At 40.4% G+C, this 19,991-nt stretch overlaps 1 protein-coding gene across 4 annotated transcripts in view; it reads left to right on the forward strand.

Moving 5' to 3' along the window:
- The window catches only part of stk11 (serine/threonine kinase 11), a 70,258-nt gene extending 50,672 nt beyond the window's left edge, over nucleotides 1–19,586 (forward strand). For 3 of the 4 annotated variants that reach the window (XM_057857143.1, XM_057857142.1, XM_057857145.1), the window contains exon 11: nucleotides 8,735–12,928. The gene's annotated coding sequence lies outside the window, so the exon portion shown is untranslated. Of the gene's footprint in view, nucleotides 1–8,734; nucleotides 12,929–14,599 lie in introns of those variants that run through there. The other variant, XM_057857144.1, reaches the window with a different exon arrangement.
- The last annotated feature ends 405 nt before the right edge of the window (nucleotides 19,587–19,991 follow it).

Here is a 19,991-nt window from a genome sequence, read left to right on the forward strand (position 1 = left end):
TTATTACAATTAGGGAGCGAATACCAAAGTGTATTCTTAATTTTTTTTTAAACATTTACAGCGATTTCTCGAGGCGGAAAAAATTCCTCAATCAATTTTTAAAATCGAGTTACCGTGATTTTCGCACTATAGACCCCACTCACATGACGTCACAACCACGCCTCCGCGCCATATTGTCCGTCAGCTCGTCGCGTTTACGCATTACCGTTACGTAAATTCCTCCTATTATGACGTGTTTTTCTGCTCGTTAACATTAATAATCAGAATGGTGAAGGCGTGTGTGGCGGTTGGTTGCAGTAACAGAGAAGATAGACGGAGAGACTTGAAGTTCTACCGTATTCCGAGAGACCCGGAGAGGAGAGCGAGATTGCTGCAATTCGACGAGAAATCTGGGCACCAAACGATCACCACAGATTATGTAGTAGTCATTTTATATCTGGTAAGAGGATTTAATATATATTTAGAGGGTTTTGGGCTGACAACCACAATTAAGATCATTGCGAGGCTAATCGCCGACAACATACAGTTTCAAATTAAAGATGTTTATTTCTTTCGCCATCATTTTTTTGAATAATATTTAGCTGGTACCAAGTGAAAGAAGCTGGCCTCGTCTCCGGATCATCAGTTAAACAGGGGTGTCCAAACTTTTTGCAAAGGGGGCCAGATTCGGTGTGGTAAAAATGTGGGGGGCTACCTTGGCTGATTTAGGTTGAACAATATATTTAAACAAATTTTAGCAAGCCCTTCTGTGTTTCACATTTGCTTTATTATTTTTTTAATTCATAATTTCAACAATCTCGCCTTTGTGGCGTTCTCTTTCGACACTCGGGCTCTTGTGAAATACTGCTGCTGTGAAACTAGCTTCAAGTTGCTAGAATTTCTCGCTGCGTATATTCCCTGTAATGTACATTTCAGCGTGTCTTGTTTGGTAATATCGCGTCACATCGAACTCTTTGAAAACAGCGACTGTCTCTTTGCAAATGAGGCAGACACAGTTGTTGCGTGTTTTATTGAAGAAATAGTCCAATATCCACATATCCTTGAAGCGTCGGCCTTCGCAGTCAACTTTTTTTTTTTTAATCGATTGTCGCCATTTTAGAAAATTGGAAGTAAAGGGTCACACGGGGTAATGTTGCTTAGAGTGCTGCTCTTAAAGTTTTCAAAGTTTCGTGAGAATAGGCTGAGTTTCTGTGGACAAGATAGTTGTAGATATCAGGGTAGCAGATGTCAGGCAGAGACGGCGAAGACAGCGGGTCGAAAATTATCGATTTCGGCATCAAATATGGATCTGGTGAATGGATAGACTGAAGCTTTTCCACATAACGCCTTTTATGCAACGCATCCAATGAGTTTACAGCGCCACCGGGGCTTCCATGAATTGCACTATAAATTGCACGATAAATTGAAACCATTGAGAATACGGATAAAAAATGACGGACAATATGGCGGCCGGATACAGCGACACGTCATTATGTGACGTTGATGAGTGGGGTCTATAAGACGCACCTGACTATAAACCGCCATCCACCAAATTTGCCGAAAAAACAGCATTTGTTCATAGATAAGCCGCACTCGACTATAAGCCGCACATGTCCTAATTGTAATCTGGGATATTTACACCAAAAGATATTAACCGGTAGCACTTTATTTGAAAGCGGCATCATACGACGGTCATAAGACCAAATGAACCACCAGCAATGATAGCCAAATGAAGCTTCTTGAAGCAATGAAGCTTTGAACCAATTAGCTGCAAAGCTTCATTGCTTCATTTGGCCATCTCCCTTGGGGAGACAGTCAACCTCTGCTGCCACATGCTGTCAACACTGTTGTTGTCCAACATTCCTCCTAGCATGCATTGCAGTGCTGCAAATGTAAATAACAATCAAAATTCATGTTCTGTGCTAATTCCCTCAGTTACTGTTCCAGTAGTTGTATAAATTGTAAGGGTGTAACGGTACATGTATTTGTATCGAACCGTTTCGGTACGTGGTGCTCGGTTCGGAACGGAGGCGTACCCAACGATTTTCTGACGTAATGTAACCCTTACTTTTCGAGGCTGTTAGTCGATTGGGTTAGTTTCTTTGTGTAGATTATATTTACTCATTCTTCTCTACTATAATGAGGGCCAACACGGTAGGACAGTATAACCCAGAAACGTCAACGTGGCCGCCACGAGAACGCAGTGAAACGCGGGCGTTAAAGTCAGTCAGCCAATGAACACCAGTTGTAGTGCGGCCGCGTGTTAGACACGTCCCAGAAGCGGCTCAACGCGACGCACGCGAAAAGAACTGCAGAGTTTATTATGACGCGAGACGCTACCCTCTTGCGTCAATACTACTACCGGTAGCTAGGATAGGGCAGACCGGAAGTCACTCGTGTAAAAATACGGTGGATCTGGTAGATTTTCAAACTAATATGCAATCGTAACCTAATTTTTGAGTCCATCAGATCTCTTGAGTGGTGGATCGGGGCACAGTTGACTTGTCTTTGTTGATATACTGCTGTCTTCTTTGCTATAATAATAACCAACACGGCCCCGTGTTCAATACAAAACCCTCCTACCACAACAAAACAAGTAGGAACTAACATTCACATAGGAACTAAAGTTATACAACATAAAATATACAATATAAATGAATACTACATCACATTTGTAAAATGCAAACACATAAAATAAATAATAGCCCATGTAAATAAGATAAATTGAAATGAGCTAAAACACCTGTAATTAAATAATAATAATACACACATCCTCAATTAATTTCTGTGTGGCGCTTTAACTTGAGAAAATCCACCAATAAAGCTTTTGAAAACCGTTAAGAAAAAAAAGATTCACTGAGGCATTTCATTTGTAAAATATGTTAAAATCTTTGCCATTGGGATTGCTTTTCTCTTTAGCACAGGACTTTTTTCTTTCAGAAAGAAAGCTGACCAATAAGCGGGGTCTGAAAAGCAAATTGTTGTTGGATTATCTTTAAATACCTGCTACTTTTTTAGCAGAATTCTACCTTTGTATAGGCTAAAGTTCCTATTGTTGAAAGCACAGAGGTGTGTAATAAACAACTAGCACATTTATATTTTGCATTTTGTTTTCTTACTGTACTGAAAATGAACCGAACCGTGACCTCAAAACCAAGGTACGTACCGAACCGAGATTTTTGTGTACCATTACACCCCTAATAAATTGCTAGTTATGGTATTTGGTAACACTTTGACAGTGGCGCCATAAGACTGTCATTAGACAATCGTAATTATGACGCGACACTGCCCATTTTTGAATGGTTGTAAAAGATCCAAGCTGGACATAAATGGAGTTAGTGGCATAATTTACAGGATGGCACTTAATGACATCTGTCATAAGCATTCAGTAATGCCCATGATAGTATTATGTAATTATTATGACTATCCTAAGACGCCGCTGTCAAATAAAGTGCGACCTATTAACCCAAAAAAATCAACAAATAAGCCACACTGGACTATAAACTGCAGGATTCAAAATGAAGGGGAAAGAAGTAGCGGCATATAGTCCGAAAATTACTGTACTCGAATTATTCGAGTAATCGTTTCAGCTCTAATTCTAATCACAAAAAAGTCCCTTGCACTATAATGGCCTAAGGAAGAACTTATCCAGCTGGAGTAAGAACAGACAAACAAATTATCATGCAGATGTAGAGTAAAAGGGTCCTTGAGGAACATTGGGAGTCTTGTTATTGCTATTCCGCAAGTCCTACACTGACTCATCACTTAACTGCAGGAACAGCAAAGGATGTTGTTATCACAACTTGATCCACGACCACTGCAACAATGTATTAATTAAAAAAAAATGTTGAAATTTGTATTTACATCACTCAAGGTGGAATAGGGATTTAGCGTAGCTTTTTGTACGGAGCCCCTAAAGCGGACATGTCCAAAGTCCGACCCGGGGGCCAAATGCGGCCCATGGTCGGATTTCATCCGGCCCCCAGCCTCTGTCATTAAATCAATAACGTCTGGCCCGCACACAGACTTAATTGGTCAGCAGTACTACTACAAGCGTATGAAGTAGCTTACACACTAAATGCTGCTCCTCATTTACCCACTAAAAGGGAGCAGCACTCTAAGCAACATTACCACATGTGACCCTTTACTCCCAATTTTCTAAAATGGCGACAATCAACAACAACAAAAAAGTTGACTGCAACGGCTGGCGCTTCAAGGATAGGTGGAAACTGGGCTATTTTGTCACTAAAATACGCAACGAATGTGTCTGCCTCATTTGCAAAGAGACAGTCGCTATTTTTAAAGAGTTCAATATGAGGCGATATTACCAAACAAGACACGCTGACATGTACGACAAGATTACAGGGTAGATACATAGCTAAAAATTGAAGCGACTTGAAGCTAGTTTAATTTCACAGCAGCGGTATTTCGAAAGAGCCCGTGATTCGAAAGAGAACGCCACAAAGGCTACTTGCAAAATTGTTGAAATTATGAATTTGAAAAAAAAAAAAGAAATAGTGCTGCAACGATTAATCGTTTAACCCGAGTATTCGATTAGAAAAGAATATTCGAACTAAATTTTGTTGCTTCGGGTATTCGTTTAATTAAAGTGGCATTGTAATGGTTGATTTTAAAAGTGTTTGCATTTAATTTTACTGATGAGGGTGGATACAATTCCCTCTGGTCTGCCTCTTTTCACATGGCTGAATCCAACTGCTCCCTGTTGAGACCAACATAAGCTAAGTTTTTGTTTGAGCGAATGTTTTTAATGCATTCTTAATTTAGTTTGTAGGTATATTTAGCAGTTTTTTGTGGGAATATGTGTCTGAACCACTTGTGAGCATTGTAAAATAAAAAAATAAATAAATAAAACTTTAAGCATTTTATGGCATTTAAGCTAGCAGACTTTTTCTATCCAAGTTAGCCAATTGTTCTTTTGTTGTACACAGATCCTCATTTTTTTTTTAAATTATATCGTTTGAGGCTCAGCTCAGGTATTTTAATTTTTCATGTTCCTTATTCGATTATTCGAACTACCTAGTCCATCGATTAATCGACTACTAAAATATTTGATAGCTGCAGCCCTAGATTAAAGCAAATGTGACATACAGAACAGCTTGCTAAAATTTGCTTAAATATATTGTTCTACGTAAAGGACGTCAGCCAAGGTCGGCCCCCCACATTTTTGCCACACCAAATCTGGCCCTCTTTGCAAAAAGTTTGGACACCCCTGCCCTAAAGGGACACCGACAGAAATAAAATTAAGCAATCTGGTGCGCACCAAATTGCTTCTAGTGCTCACCAGAAATTATCTGACAATAGGAACAATAGGAACTATTGTTATTTGGGTTTGAGTTTCCCGAGGGACCGATATAGTTGACGGACACAGGAAGTGTGTGTGCTTACGTTTGTTATGGTCAGAGTTGCGGAGCTGCAATAAATGTTGATTCAAATGAGTTCAAGAAACTAAATTCTGTGCTTTATGAAAAGTGAAAAAAAGCAGAATTTAACAGACGAAATCATTCGGCCAATCAGAGTGAAGTATTACCGAAACAAAATGGTGACGTCACGTACCGTAATGGTCGGCAACGGGTCGCCGCATACGTTTCTTTGACACAACGTGGCCGTGTCAATAAAAAAAAAAAAATCGGTTTATATGTATATATTTCTGTCTCCATTAGGGATGTCCCGACCCAGGTTTTTGCACTTCCAATCCGATACAGATATTGTTTTGCACTTCCGATCTGATATCGATACTGGCCGATACCGACCTATCTGAGCATGTGTTAAAGTTTAAAGTTATTTAGCCACCTTACTTAGTTGTCAGACTCATGTTGAAAAAGAATTTAGTACTCTTGATAACAACTAGCCAGCTGAATTTGGTGAGTTTGAATAACACACAGCGGTTGGTAACAAGAAACTGACCTGTTTATTCAGTGACAAACACAAAACATTATAAATAACAAACAGAAATGGCATAGTCAGTCAGTAAAACATGCAAATAATATTGTAAACCAGGGGTCCCCAAACTTTTTCCTGTGAGGGCCACATGACTTTCCCTTCTCTGATGAGGGGCCGGGTCAGTTTGTAACAGAAACAGTGTGACGATTGCAGCAGTGCCTAAATGTAAAAATGTATTGTTTTTCAGAAAGCCACAATTAAATTACCCTTTCTGGATTCTTCACGCAACAAAATAAAATAAAAATAATAACATAATATAATATGATATAATATCATATAATAATGAATAATAATAACACTATTAATTAAAGAGATAATAACCAAATAACCCTGTTTGGGTTCTTCACAGAAAAAAAGCCAGGAAATAGATAACACTATTTGGGGGGGGGGGGGGTTCAGGAGGCCGGACCAAATGTGGAGGCGGGCCGGATACGGCCCGCGGGCCGTAGTTTGGGGACCACTGTTGTAAACTGTCTTAAAAAAAGCAAAACACACCAACCTCAGTGGAAAATCCCACAAATCCCCCAAGCTATTAGATGCTTTTAATGTTTCGTGCATTAGTTACAAAAATTGTATAAAAAGCCTCTCAAGTTTAAATAAACGACTATTTCAGTATCAAGTTAACATTTTAAAACGGTAAATAAAATACTCAAGTCCCCATTCTGTATCAGCAGCTTTAAACTACATTCAATTCATTTAATTTTGCGAATCAACTGTTAAAGTTGTTAAAATTGCTCCCGTTATTGCATAATTTCCCGTCTGTCTACTTTCGACATGTGAAAGTTTTAAACTGTTTTGAAGATAGATTCAAGTCAAGATTTTGCCGATTTAGGAGTATTTTAGATAAAAAGTTAATTAGGTTCGCTTGGAAGGTTCACAACAGCCTATTAGGGAAGTCTTCTGCTTTAAGATGGCGGCTGTTTACTAACGCATCTGGTTTTCAATGTTGCTAACGCAGTCGAGTCTGTCGTTTTGCATCTAGTTCTATATACATATGATATCGATTATCTCCAGTAAAACGACGTTGATGTAGTTTGTCGTGGCTGTCAGCAGCAGTCAGGTATTCTTGTGTTTTTTATCCAGCGGCATGAGTTGAGCTAAAGCCGTGAGTTGAGCATTGGCATTACCCGGGCCTATGACAAGCATTACGTTGACTTTCGGGACGCAATCCGGTCAGTTTCTCATTGCGTCCCGAAGACCGCGCTGTGTATTAGTTCCGCTTTACTTCATATTTCAATAATCGGAATTTGAATGTTTGTGAATCATTCTCGAATCTTCCACGGCCGAATCGCTTAAGGATGTAATGACGGCTGGGCATATTGTACCGTGGTTCTAAGTGTTGGATGGTGCGTCTTTACTCACGAGAGATAATGGCTCGTCATCCAGAATGAATTCTTCGGCAAGGACTCTTGTTATTCCCTGGGCTTTGGGACTGTCGAGTGCCAGTTTGTCACGCATAGCAAACGTTTCTGCCAGTGTTAGTTGCGTAGGACCTTTTTTTTTTTGTCTTCGGTTTTCTTAACATACTCCTCATATTGTTTGTGGTGGTATTTCGCTAAATGCTTGATTAGGTTGGTTGTATTAAAACTTCTTACAGCTTTACTACTACGCTTGACTTTATTGTGGCATATGTTGCACTCTGGCTCGTCGTCTTGTCGTCCTTTAAGGTGAAATAATCCCACACAGCTGACATTTTTACCGATAGTCTCTCGGTAAATTGGGAGACGGTAATGTAAATGTAGTGTGTTGAAGGTGTGCCGTAAAATGCGGACCGGATTTGAGGGAAACCGAAGCAAAAACTGGAATGGATTATGTAAATCGGTGCGCTGGAAAACCCGGACCGGGTTAAAAAAAAAAAAAACTGGATCGAAAGTCTGGATCGGAATTTTTCCGTGTTCCGATCCGATACCGATGCGCATTTTTTTGCCCATATCGGTGTCCGATCCAAATATCGGATCAAGACATCACTAGTCTCCATCCATGTACCCGTTTATAATGCGCACCGTGATTGTACAAGTTGATTTGGGGGGAAAAAGTGCGCGTTATATTCGGGAAATTAAGGTAATCGTAAAAATACTCGGCTGACTAATCGGGAGAAGATTAGTCGTTTGGGACAGCCCTAGTTGCATAGTGTGCCGGAACATATTTCTTCCACACCCTTCTCACCTTTTTCACCCATGACCCATTTTCACGCCTGATTAAGGTAATCGTAAAAATACTCGGCTGACTAATCGGGAGAAAATTAGTCGTTTGGGACAGCCCTAGTTGTCTGGTGTACCGGAACATATTTCTTCCACACCCTTCTCACCTTTTTCACCCATAACCCATTTTCACGCCTGTGATTGACATCGTTTTTATATAAATTTGCGTCTGATGGGGGGATGTCAACCTCACGGAAGTAGATGTTCCGACTCCTAATGTATTATGAATATAAACAAAACGTTGAGCTCACAATCATGATCAATGGAAAGAAAACGGTTCATTTCTCCTAGTCTTTAAGGTCCGGAAGTGAGTCAAAGAATGAATGGATTTTCTCACTACTATAACAATCTAGATTTCTAAACTAACGGATATCTCCTTCACACACTCCCAGAAGGGCTTTGTTTGTCACGGCTGCGCTCTCGACGAGATGCGGCGTGTTAATCAGTCAAGGCAATGACTCACCCCGAAGACGGCCACGCTCGTCTGTGCGATATTTGTCTAGATGCGGCTCTCGGCGTCATATAATTGCACGGTTTTATTTTTATTCTTAGAGAATGTACGTCAATTTCTTGTCTCTTTCCCTTTCTTATAGATGGAGCTGTCCCCCACAGTCTGTCTGCAGCGGGCGCACTTGTGACAGAAACCTGCTGAAGCTGACGTCCCACCCTCTCCCCGTTCATTCGTCGACCGCTTGGCCTTGTAGATAAGAGCGCTCAATCGGGTGGAAAATTTCCAGAGGTTTTCAGATGATTTCCTTGGAATTTGAGATGCGGGTCGGTAAACATTACATGGCAATTTATTGGAAACGTGTCGTTTTCAAGCATCTTTAAGATGAAAATTTTCCGATGAAGATTAGGAAGAAAAATACAGCTCTGGGGATAGATTTAAGAGACAAAACCAAAGCAGTGACGTTTTCTTTTTCTCAACTTTTGAAACGAGAAATTTTGATTCACTCATTTTCCTTGAGTACTATATATAAATGACAAAAGGAGACAACCGGCTTTCCTTGACTACAGTACGAAATTGGCATCTTAAGATCACGTCTACCTCAAATGTTGGCTTGTAACACAAACCAAGGAAGTAATGGCTCGGTACTTTAACAAAAAATATTTTATTTACAGCATTTTTCAGCAAAAAAGTCATGACTTTTTATTTAACCCTTTCGTGAGGAAAAACCTAATAATTACCCATTTTATTTTTCTCGTCAAAAAATATGATATTAAAACAAAAATGTGCTCTAAAGTATACCCCAAACCATAGTGATAATAATTCATAATATCCGGATTTATAAGCCATTAAGTCGCGTTTACACTGCCAGCAGGCTGGATTTCTTGGCTCATTAGTAGAATCGACCAATAGTCAGTTTTTTCAGTAGAAACGAGAACGAAGTGGTATTTGGAATATGACATTTTTTGGCATATGGAAAAATGGATTTTGGCATCTAGCATTATTATGCATTGGCAGTGTTTTTGGGCAAAATGGCTTTTGGCATATGGCAGTTTTGTTTTTGTTTTTTTATGGCAGTTTTCTTTGGCATATGGCTTTTGGCATAGGGCAGTTTTTTTGAAGAAAAATGCCATTTGCAAAAAAAAAAAAGACATGCGAAAAGCCGTTTTGCCAAAAAAATGGCTTTTGGCATTATGGCAGGTTTTTAGGGCACGGATCAGCATGGCCTGAAAAAATGCCATATGCCAAAAAAAAATGCCATTTGCCAAAAAAAGGCTTTTGGCATATAGCTTTTACCATATGGCAGATTTTTTTGTTTGATTTTTTTTTGGGGGGGGGGGCAAGGATTTGCACGGCCTGAAAAAATGCAATATGCCAAAAAAAATTCCATATGCAAAAGCCATTTTGCCAAAACCTAGCTTTTGGCATATGACAGTTTTTAGGGGGGCATATGGCAAAATGGCTTTTGGCATATGGCAGTTTTTTTTGGGGGGGGGGGGGCATAGGGCAAAATGGCTTTTGGCACATGATATATTTTGGGGACACATGGCTTTTAACATATGGCAGGGTTTTTTTGTTTTTTGTCAAGGATTTTTATGGCCTGAAAAAAATGCAATATGCCAAAAAAATTTCACATGCCAAAAGCCATTTTGCCAAAAAATAGCTTTGCATATGAGTTTTTTGGTCGGGCATATGGCAAAATGGCTTTTGGCACATGGCATTTTTTGGGGGGCATATGGCTGTCAGCATATGGCAGGGTTTTTTTTTTTTTTTTTTTTGGCAAGGATTTTTATGGCCTGAAAAAAATGCAATATGCCAAAAAATTCCATATGCCAAAAGCCATTTTGCCCAAAAAATAGCTTTTGCATATGGCAGTTTTTTGGGGGGGCAAAATGGCTTTTGGCACATGGCATTTTTTTCGGGCATATGGCAAAACTGCTTTTTGGCATATCTGTTTTGCATATGGCAGTTTTATGCATATAACATTTTTTGCAGGCCATGCACGTCCATGCCATTGACGGCCATGCACGTTCAAATTTCCCATTCATTTTCAATGGCAGAAACACCTATTGCCAGTTGACTGTGACGGATGAATGTCAATGCGCTGTAATAGTTGGTGTATGGTCGAAAACCACAACCACACGTTTTTATGCCATTGACAATGAATGGGAAATTTGGACGTGCATGGATGTGCATGGCCTGCGAAAAAAATGCCATATGCCAAAAGCCATTTTGCCATACGTCAAATGCCACTTTTTATTCTCGCTTTGTCTCCAGTGTTTTTTCCACCCAATTATATTTTTATCGTATACATACAATGTTAATTAAAAAAATGGACTCTAAAGTTGACCCCAAACCATAATGACTCATTGCTTGCTAATGACGAAGATAATAATTGGTAAAATCCTGACCTAAAAGCCTTTTTTTTTTTTTTTTTTTAAAGTTGCATTCACATTGCCACCAGGCTGAATTTCTTGACTCATTGGCGGAAACAACCAATCGTCAGTTTTTTTTCCACCCAGTCATAAGGAGCAAGAGCAAGGCTTACACTTGTTAAGAGACTGGTTTGTTTACCCCTGATCCGTTGTCACAATAGTAATTCAAAATCAGAAAGCAAAAGGTTTCTCCCCAATGTGTGTTCTTGTGCACACTTCTGAATGAATCTTTGACCACAAACTGAGCAGGCAAAAGGTTTTTCTCCAGTGTGTTCTCAATCGAGTTACTCGACTACCTGTTGGATGTTGAGGTAAATAGCTTCACTAGGTTGAAATATACCTAACGATTCATTTACTATTGTGACAGCGAATCAGTAAGGGAAGACTGCAGTCTCTCACGTAGGGGGTGGGAACCTCTACGTAGCTCATGATACGATCTGTAATACAAGGTGCACGATAACGATCACACGATATGATACAACAGTTATTGATACATGGGTCAGGAAATCATTCCACAAAACGAATTGAAAAAGAAGCTCTTTAAACCCTTCTGCCGTGAATTGGAATGAGTTTATCACAAGTAAACGTCCAATCTGTTCAAAGTGGGAGGGATGGCAGTGAATAAATGAAATTTATGGCCATTAGTGGCTGCTCATGCCAGGAGATGAGTTATATTTGGGGCATTCACAGGTCACTTCCTGTTGATTTTGGATTACAGAACAGGAAGTGACTCTAGTGTCCCCAAATGAATAAATAACCTGTAAATGCTCTAAATGGACAAAATTTGCCGGATGACAATTAATGAAATCCATCGTACGGAATCGTTGATGCTGATGCAGTGTCACTTCATAATTATGACGGTCTTATGACGCCACTGTCAAAGTGTTACCTAAAAAATGTACTCTAAAGTTGATACCCTTACGGCAAAATGGCTTTTGGTGTTTTTTTCTTTTTTTTTTTTTTTTGGCATATGCTAAAATGGCTTTGGCTTTTGGCACATGGCAGTTTTTTCGGCATATGCCAAAATGGCTTTTGGCACATGGCAGTTTTTTCGGCATACGCCAAAAAGGCTTTTGGCAGATGACAGGTTTTTTTTTTTTTTGCATCCACCAAAATGGCTATTGGCATAAAGGTTTCTTTGGCATATACCAAAATGGCTTTTGGCAGTTATTTTGGTATACAGCAAAATGGCTTTTAGCACATGGCAGTTTTTTGGGCATATGCCAAAATGGCTTATGGCACATGGCAGTTTATTTTAGCACACGCCAAAATGGCTTTTGGCATATGGCAGTTTCTTTTGGCATACGCCAAAATGGCTTTTGGCATATGGCAGTTTTTTTTTTGGTCATACGCCAAAATGGCTTTTGGCATATGGCAGTTTTTTGGGCATACGCCAAAATGGCCTTTGGCATATGACTGTTTTTTTTTTTTTTGCATATAGCATTTTTTATTTGCAAATGGCAGTTTTATTTTTGGCATGTGGCATTTTTTGTAGGCCATCCACGTCCAAATTTCTCATTCATTTTCAATAGCAGAAAAACCTACTGCCATGGTTGAAAATCACAACTACACGTTTTTATGCCATTGACATTGAAATTTGGATGTGCATGGCCATCAATTGCATAGAAGTCCATGGCCTACAAAAAAAAAATCATATGCCAAAAAAAAAATGCCAAAAGCCATATCGCAATATACAAAAAACTGCCATAAGCCAAAATAAAATGGCATCTGCCAAAACCCATTTGGCCTAAAGTTGACACCCAAACTCATTACTAGTGACTCATTATTGTCGTTAAGGGAGAGCAATAATTGGTAAAATCCTGACTTAAAAGAAACTTATTTAGTTGCCTTCACATTGCCACCAGGCTGAATTTCTTGACTCATTGGTGGAATCAAGTTTATTTCACCCAGTCATGAGGAGCAAGACTTGTTCAGAGGTTTGCTCTGATCCGTTGTCTCAATATTAAAACGGGAAGGCAAAAGGTTTCTCGCCAGTGTGTGTTCTTGTGTGCACTTAGAAATCTCCCTTCTGAGTGACTGACCACAAACTGTGCAGGAAAACGGTTTTTCTCCAGTGTGTTCATTTGAGTTATTCAACAACTTGTTTAATTTACTTTAAAACATGTTCAGGAAACTAAATGGATATATTTAAAATTTAAGAAGCTATCGATTCATTTACAAAAGTCTAATCCTTGGATTCTAATGCAGAGGTGCCCTGGGGAAATATTTAAAGCGGAAGTTAAGAATTTTTGACATTAGGCTTAATGTTCCGAGTTAGCGAGGGTTTAATGAGTTGGTAGTTTTAAAAATTACGTGCAGTTTAAGTTATTTGTTTCAGTGCTCCGGAGTGGCCAAGCTAGCGCGAGTCAATGGGACCAAATTAGCATGCCAATTAAAAAAAAAAAAAAAAAAATCAACGATACAGATCTACAAGTTGATCCAATATAGTCAAATAAATTCAAAAAGCAATCATTGTTCCAAAACACCCATTTATCCTTAACTTTATCCCGAAAACACTATTGATTGCATGGGTCATCGATGATTTTCTTGTGGTCATAACATGTTGTTTTTCATTGGTTTGCGAAGTCGGCCCAATTGACTCACGCTAGCTTAGCCACCGCGAAGCCCTGAAACTAACAAATAACTACCAAACTATACCAAATTTATTGAAATCAACTCCACCGACTAATTAAACCCTCGCTAACTAGAAAATTAAACCTGATGTCAAAAATTCCGAACTTCCCCTTTAAAGGCAAAACACTACCGCTTTTGTCCACCGGCGTCGCTAAAATCAACCAAAACTAAAGTTACCAAGTGTCACTTTAATTTTTGCGCATAAATACAAATGTTCTGCTCAAATAAATCGCAAACATCCAAGTTTGGAGACATCTAAAGGACAATAAGCATAACTGCTGTGCCAAGTTGTGACCACCCCTTGTACAAAGGCAGAAGGCTTTTAAATTCACTTTGAAGGCAACATGCATATCGGCCCGAAACGTCGATATTATCCGATTTTAAAATGCTTTAATCTGACAACTCTACTGGTGTATATGTGAAAATGGCAGAAATTGCAAAACAAGGCTGTTCTAGCTGGTTTAGTCAATTCGTTTTAGTTGGAATTATGAGCAAAAAAATATTTTTTTAAAACTTACTACCATTTTCTCAAAATTTGTGATCATGTCAATGTATCAAGACCAAAAAAGGTAAACAATCAGACCGCTAATCGCTAGCCATCAAGAGCCCAATAACAAAATTGGAGGATTTTTAACAATTTTGTCTCAATTTTTCCCCCCAGAGTTGTATTAGAGCTATAAATTAAAAGCCACCCTTCAATTGTTAAAATTCCTATGGAAATCATCAATTTTCCTGGAAATTCGCCAATTTTGAGGGAGGAAGAGTAGAACTAGTCCATGATGAATGAAACTCTTCAATACCAGGAAAAGCAATTTTCACCATCGATCATGTCCTCCTTGCACGTTCTCACTCCTTCAAGTCATGTTCCCTTTCCAAATTGTTACCCTGGACATTAGTGAGCCCATCGCTGATTTTCTGTTTCCATCTTTGCCACTCTGTAGCAGACGAGAGGAAGTAGGGTGAGCAACAAGACTAACCAAAGGACACTTGAAGTTGGGACATGGTCAACGCAGCATTGGAGCGACCCTCTTGGTTCACAAGCCTGTCTTAAAAATGGAGAAGAATCCGGAACATTTGGCTTTTGAGGACCTTTTTTTCCCCCCCAGAACCTTCTAGCCGTTTAAAGGTGCATTGTGATGTCTGTAACGAAAAGGAAAGTAAACATAATTCTATTTTTACATCTGTATGGAAAGTCTTTGGAGTATTTATTCTATATTCTTGATATCCGACTTGTTTTATGCGCTATTTAAACCCTCTGTCCTTGCAAGTTGAGACTATTCGGCACATTGGAATGGTCCTTCTCAGATCACCCCATCTCTCACGCTGTTAATAAGGGGTGTGACAATACTGTACTAGTATATCGAAAAGGTAATTACATTTTTTTTTTGTAAAGGAACTAACAGGTTGCTTGCGAAATCTTCCATTAGAACAGTGTCTCTGTTGGCTCACTGGCTGCTATTGACGGCGCCAGACATCCAATACATTTGAACTTGATTGGACATCTAGCGCCGTCAATGGCACTGAAACCAGAGCATTCTTTTGTGGCCATACAAGTCGACTTCCTGTTCATTTTAGGGCATTTACAGGTTACTTTCTGTTCATTTTGAGTCCTTTCCTATTCATTTTATGGCATTCTTGGGTCACTCCATGTTCAGTGACCCAAAATCGACAAGAAGTGACCTGTAATTGCCCCAAAATCGACAAAAAGGAACCGTGAAATGTCCCAAAATGAACAGGAAATGCCGTAAAATTAACTTATTGGACGTCTATAGCTGTCAACAGTAGCCAATAAGTCTTTTTTTTTTTTTTTTTTTTTTTTTGACATTTACGGGTCACTTTCTGTTAATTTTGAGTCCCTATTCTTTTTAGGACATTCCCGGGTCACTTTGTGTTCAGTAACTCCAAATCAACAGGATGTGTCCCGTAAATACCCCCAAAATCAACAGGACGTGACCTATAACTGCTCCAAAATCAGCAGGGCGTGACCCCTAAATGCCCCCAAAATTAGCAGGGCGTGACCCCTAAATGCCCCCAAAATTAGCAGGGCGTGACCCCTAAATGCCTCCAAAATTAGCAGGGCGTGACCCCTAAATGCCCCCAAAAATCAGCAGGGCATTACCCCTACATGCCCCCAAAATGAACTTATTGGTTGCCATAGACTATACGTCTTCAGTGGGCATTTAGGTGTCACCTCCTGTTGATGTTGACTCATTTCCGATTCATTTGGGAACATTCTTGAGTCACTTTTCAGTAACTCAAACATGAAGTGACCCGGAAATGCCCCCAAATTAACCAGTGTCTATAGCAGTCAATGGTAGCCAAACGGGCTAGCTTCACACCACAGGTCTTAATGCACAATTAAGGGGGGGGGGGCACTCATTCGGACTGCCTTTGTCCATTGAGCCAGTACAAGTATCACGCATGCGCACTAATTCGCAGTCGGAGATGGGCTATGTAAACTGACTTGCATGCACAGGAGCATCAAAACAAATGCTGGCTCTACGTCATTCTAGGGTGATCATATTTTGATTTCCAAAAAGGACACAACAGATATGAACAATCCCTGTTTAGTGTTATACTCAGTTTATTTATTATGACCCTCCTTTTCCCTAAAATCTGCTAGGCGCTAATGCTAATACACCTCCATTGCTAACGTAGCACCCTGTCTTGTTCTTTGCTGATGTAATTGCTACATAAATTCCCACTTTGGGAGAGTTGACGGTTCAGACCGCCACCACATTCTGGAAAAATGTGGCCCATATCGGATTTTAAATGGTCCACTTTTATGCGATCTGTCCCGTTAAAACCTGCTGTATGAACCTAGCCTGTCTTTTGTGGACATTTACAGGTCACTCCCTGTTCATTTTGAGTCCTTAGCTCTTCATTTCAAGACATTTCTGGGTCAACTGGTGTAAAGTAACCCAAAATCGACAGGACGTGACCCGCAAATGCCCCAAAATGAACTCATTCCCAGGCATTGGCTGCCACTGACACCCATAAACCCATAAAAAATTTCACTGGATTGGACGTCTAGCGCCATCAAAGGCAGAGAAACCGGAGCATTTGCAGCCGGTCTTTTGCGGGTATTTATAGTGCACTTCCTGTTCAGTTTAGGGCACTCAAGGGTCACTTACTGTTCCGTTCGACAGGACGTGACGTGCGAATGCCCCACCCAAAATCGACCTGACCCGCGAATGCCCTAAAATCGACGGCGTGATCCGCGGACGCCCCCAAAAATCGACAGGGCGTGACCCGCGGACGCCCCCAAAAATCGACTGGGCGTGACCCGCGAACGCCCCACCCAAAAATCGACTGGGCGTGACCCGCGAACGCCCCACCCAAAATCGACTGGGCGTGACCCGCGGACACCCCACCCAAAAATCGACTGGGCGTGACCCGCGAACGCCCCCAAAAATCGACTGGGCGTGACCCGCGAACGCCTCCAAAAATCGACTGGGCGTGACCCGCGAACGCCCCCAAAAATCGACTGGGCGTGACCCGCGAATGCCCCCAAAATGATCTTATTGACTGCCACTGACAGCCATGGACGTGCAATTCATTTTGACTTGGTTAGACGTCTAGCGTCGTCAATGGCAGCGAAACCAGTGCATTCAAGGCCAGTCTTTTGTGGGCTTTTATATTGCACTTTTTGTTGATTTTAGGCCACTCAAGGGTCACTTCCTGTTCCCTAACTCAAAATTAACAGGAACTGACCCCCAAATGGCCCGAATGGGGAAGTGAATAAAAATCAACAGGAAATGACATGAAATGCCCCAAAATTAACTCTCATTCCCCGCTACTGACGAAGAATGAATTTGGTGCCGTCCCTCCCACTTCAAAAAGATTGGACTACTACTGATGAACTCATTCCAATTGGCAGCAGAAGGATTAAAAGATCTTTTTTCAATTTGTTATTTTGTAGAATATCTTAGAATGATTCCTGACCCTTGTATCGATGATTGTTGTATCGCCATATCGTGACTTCTTAAATCGCATATCGAATCGTGAGGTACCCAGAGGTTCCCACCCCCATACTATTAATGCTACTTTTGCCCTAAAAGTGTGCAAAAATGTCATACAATAATGTGGGAGTGCTCAACTCATACTAATGTGCAGAATTGTCTTATTAGCGGGGACAAAGAGGGTTTGGACTAAATGCGCCAAGATATTTCCATAAATCAGTGACATGATGCGCCGCTGCCAACAAACAAACAAGCCTGCATGCTGTACAAAGCTGGAAGAGGACAAAGACTGACTGACTGCTGTCTTGTGGGGCGAGTTCTGCTTTCCCTTATAGTTTTGTTTTTCCAATGACTATTTTTTAATTATTATTTATATAAAAATGTCCCAAAAAGTCTGTCGTGTTGACTTCTTTTTTTCCGCCCCCACTTAAACACTCATAAACTAGAAACTGCCATTTCTGGCGGAATTGCTATGGGGCTTTGCTATGGTATTGGCCCCGCCCAGGGTGATTTGGGGACATTTCGGGGACAATATCAGGTCACTTTCTGTTGTTGTTGGGACATTTGGGCACACGTCCTGTTGATATCGGGTCACTTGCTGTTGATTTGGGGGACACATCCAGTTGATATCAAGTCACTTCCTGTTGATTTGGCGAGCACATCCAGTTCATATCGTCACTTCCTGTTGAGTTGACGACATTTCGGAGGCATTTCCTGTTGATATCTGGTCACTTCCTGTTGATTTGGGGGACACATCCAGTTGACATCGTGACTTCCTGTTGAGTTGCCGACATTTCGGAGACATTTCCTGTTGATTTCGGGTCACTTCCTAATCATGCGATTTAGTCAAAAATGGGACAAGTAGCGTTTTGAATTTTTTTTTCTCCGAAAAATCTACGGGCGAACAAATTTTTTTGAGGTCATTTAAAGTCCCTGCATTGCGCAAAAATTCCGGTCGTTTCGATATTGGAACGGTGCCTATTGGTCAAACGGTTCGGGCTGCGAATGTCCTCTTGATATCTGGTCACTTCCTATTCTTTTGGGGACATGTCCTCATCATATCAGGTCACTTCCTGTTGAGTGTGGGACATTTCAGAGACATGTATTGGTGATATCAGGTCACTTCCTGTTAATTTGGCGACCTTTTGGGGACATGTCCTGTTGATATCGGGTCAATTCCTGTTGATTTGGGGACATTCAGGGACACTTCCTGTTGATATCAGGTCACTTTGTGTTGATTTGGGGACATGTCCTGTTGATATCAGGTCAATGCGATGTAAATGCCCTTGAAAATGAATGGGAATTTTGGACGTACATGGCCGTCAATGGCGTTGACTTACATATGCGTCAATAGAATCCATGTACATTGGCATCAATTGAATTGACATAAATGGGGTATATAGGTGTCAATGCCATTGAAAACGAATAGGAAATTTGGACGTATATGGCCGTCAATGGCATCGACTTACATATGCATCACTGGAATCCATGTACATTGGCATCAATTGAATCGACATAAATGGGGTATATGGGTGTCAATGCAATGTAAATGCCATTGAAAACGAAATGGAAATTTGGACGTACATGGCCATCAATGGCATCGACTTACATATGCCTCAATAGAATCCATGTACATTGGCATCAATTGAATTCACATAAATGGGGTATATGGGCATCAATGCAATTTAAATGTCATTGGGAATGAATGGCAAATTTGGATGGACATGGCCGTCAATGGCATCTGTGTACTTGGGCGTCAATGCAAAGTAAATGCCATTGGAAATGAATGGGAAATTTGGACTTGCATGGCTGTCATTGAGATTCCATTAGAAATGTATGGGACAGTTTTGGGCGAATTTTCGGGCAACTGTTTTTCCAAAATTCTGTATACAACTCTTATGCTGCTCACCGTCCTGGAATTTTTGATTTGTCCAAATTATGTGATTTGGTCAAAAATTGTCCAATTTATTTCTAATGGGATGCCAATGACAGCCATGTAAATCCAAATTTCCCATTCATTTCCAATGGCATTCACATTGCATCAAAGCCAATGTACACAGATGCCATTGTCGGCCATATATGTCAATTCTATTGATTCCAATGTACTATGTATGTTCAATTGATGCATATGTAAGTTGATGCCATTGACGGCTATGTATGTCGATTCTATTGATGCCAATGTACTTGGATTCCATTGAGGCATATGTAAGTCCTTGCCATTGGTGGCTATGTCTGTCCAAATTTCCCATTCATTTCCTACAGAATTTACGTTGCATTGGCGCCCATGTACACAGATGCCCTTGACAGTCATGTATGTCAATTGTATTGATGCCAATGTACTTGGATTCCATTGACGCATATGTAAGTCCGT

The sequence above is a fragment of the Corythoichthys intestinalis genome, chromosome 14 (genome assembly GCF_030265065.1).
Source record: "Corythoichthys intestinalis isolate RoL2023-P3 chromosome 14, ASM3026506v1, whole genome shotgun sequence".
Taxonomy (NCBI): domain Eukaryota; kingdom Metazoa; phylum Chordata; class Actinopteri; order Syngnathiformes; family Syngnathidae; genus Corythoichthys; species Corythoichthys intestinalis.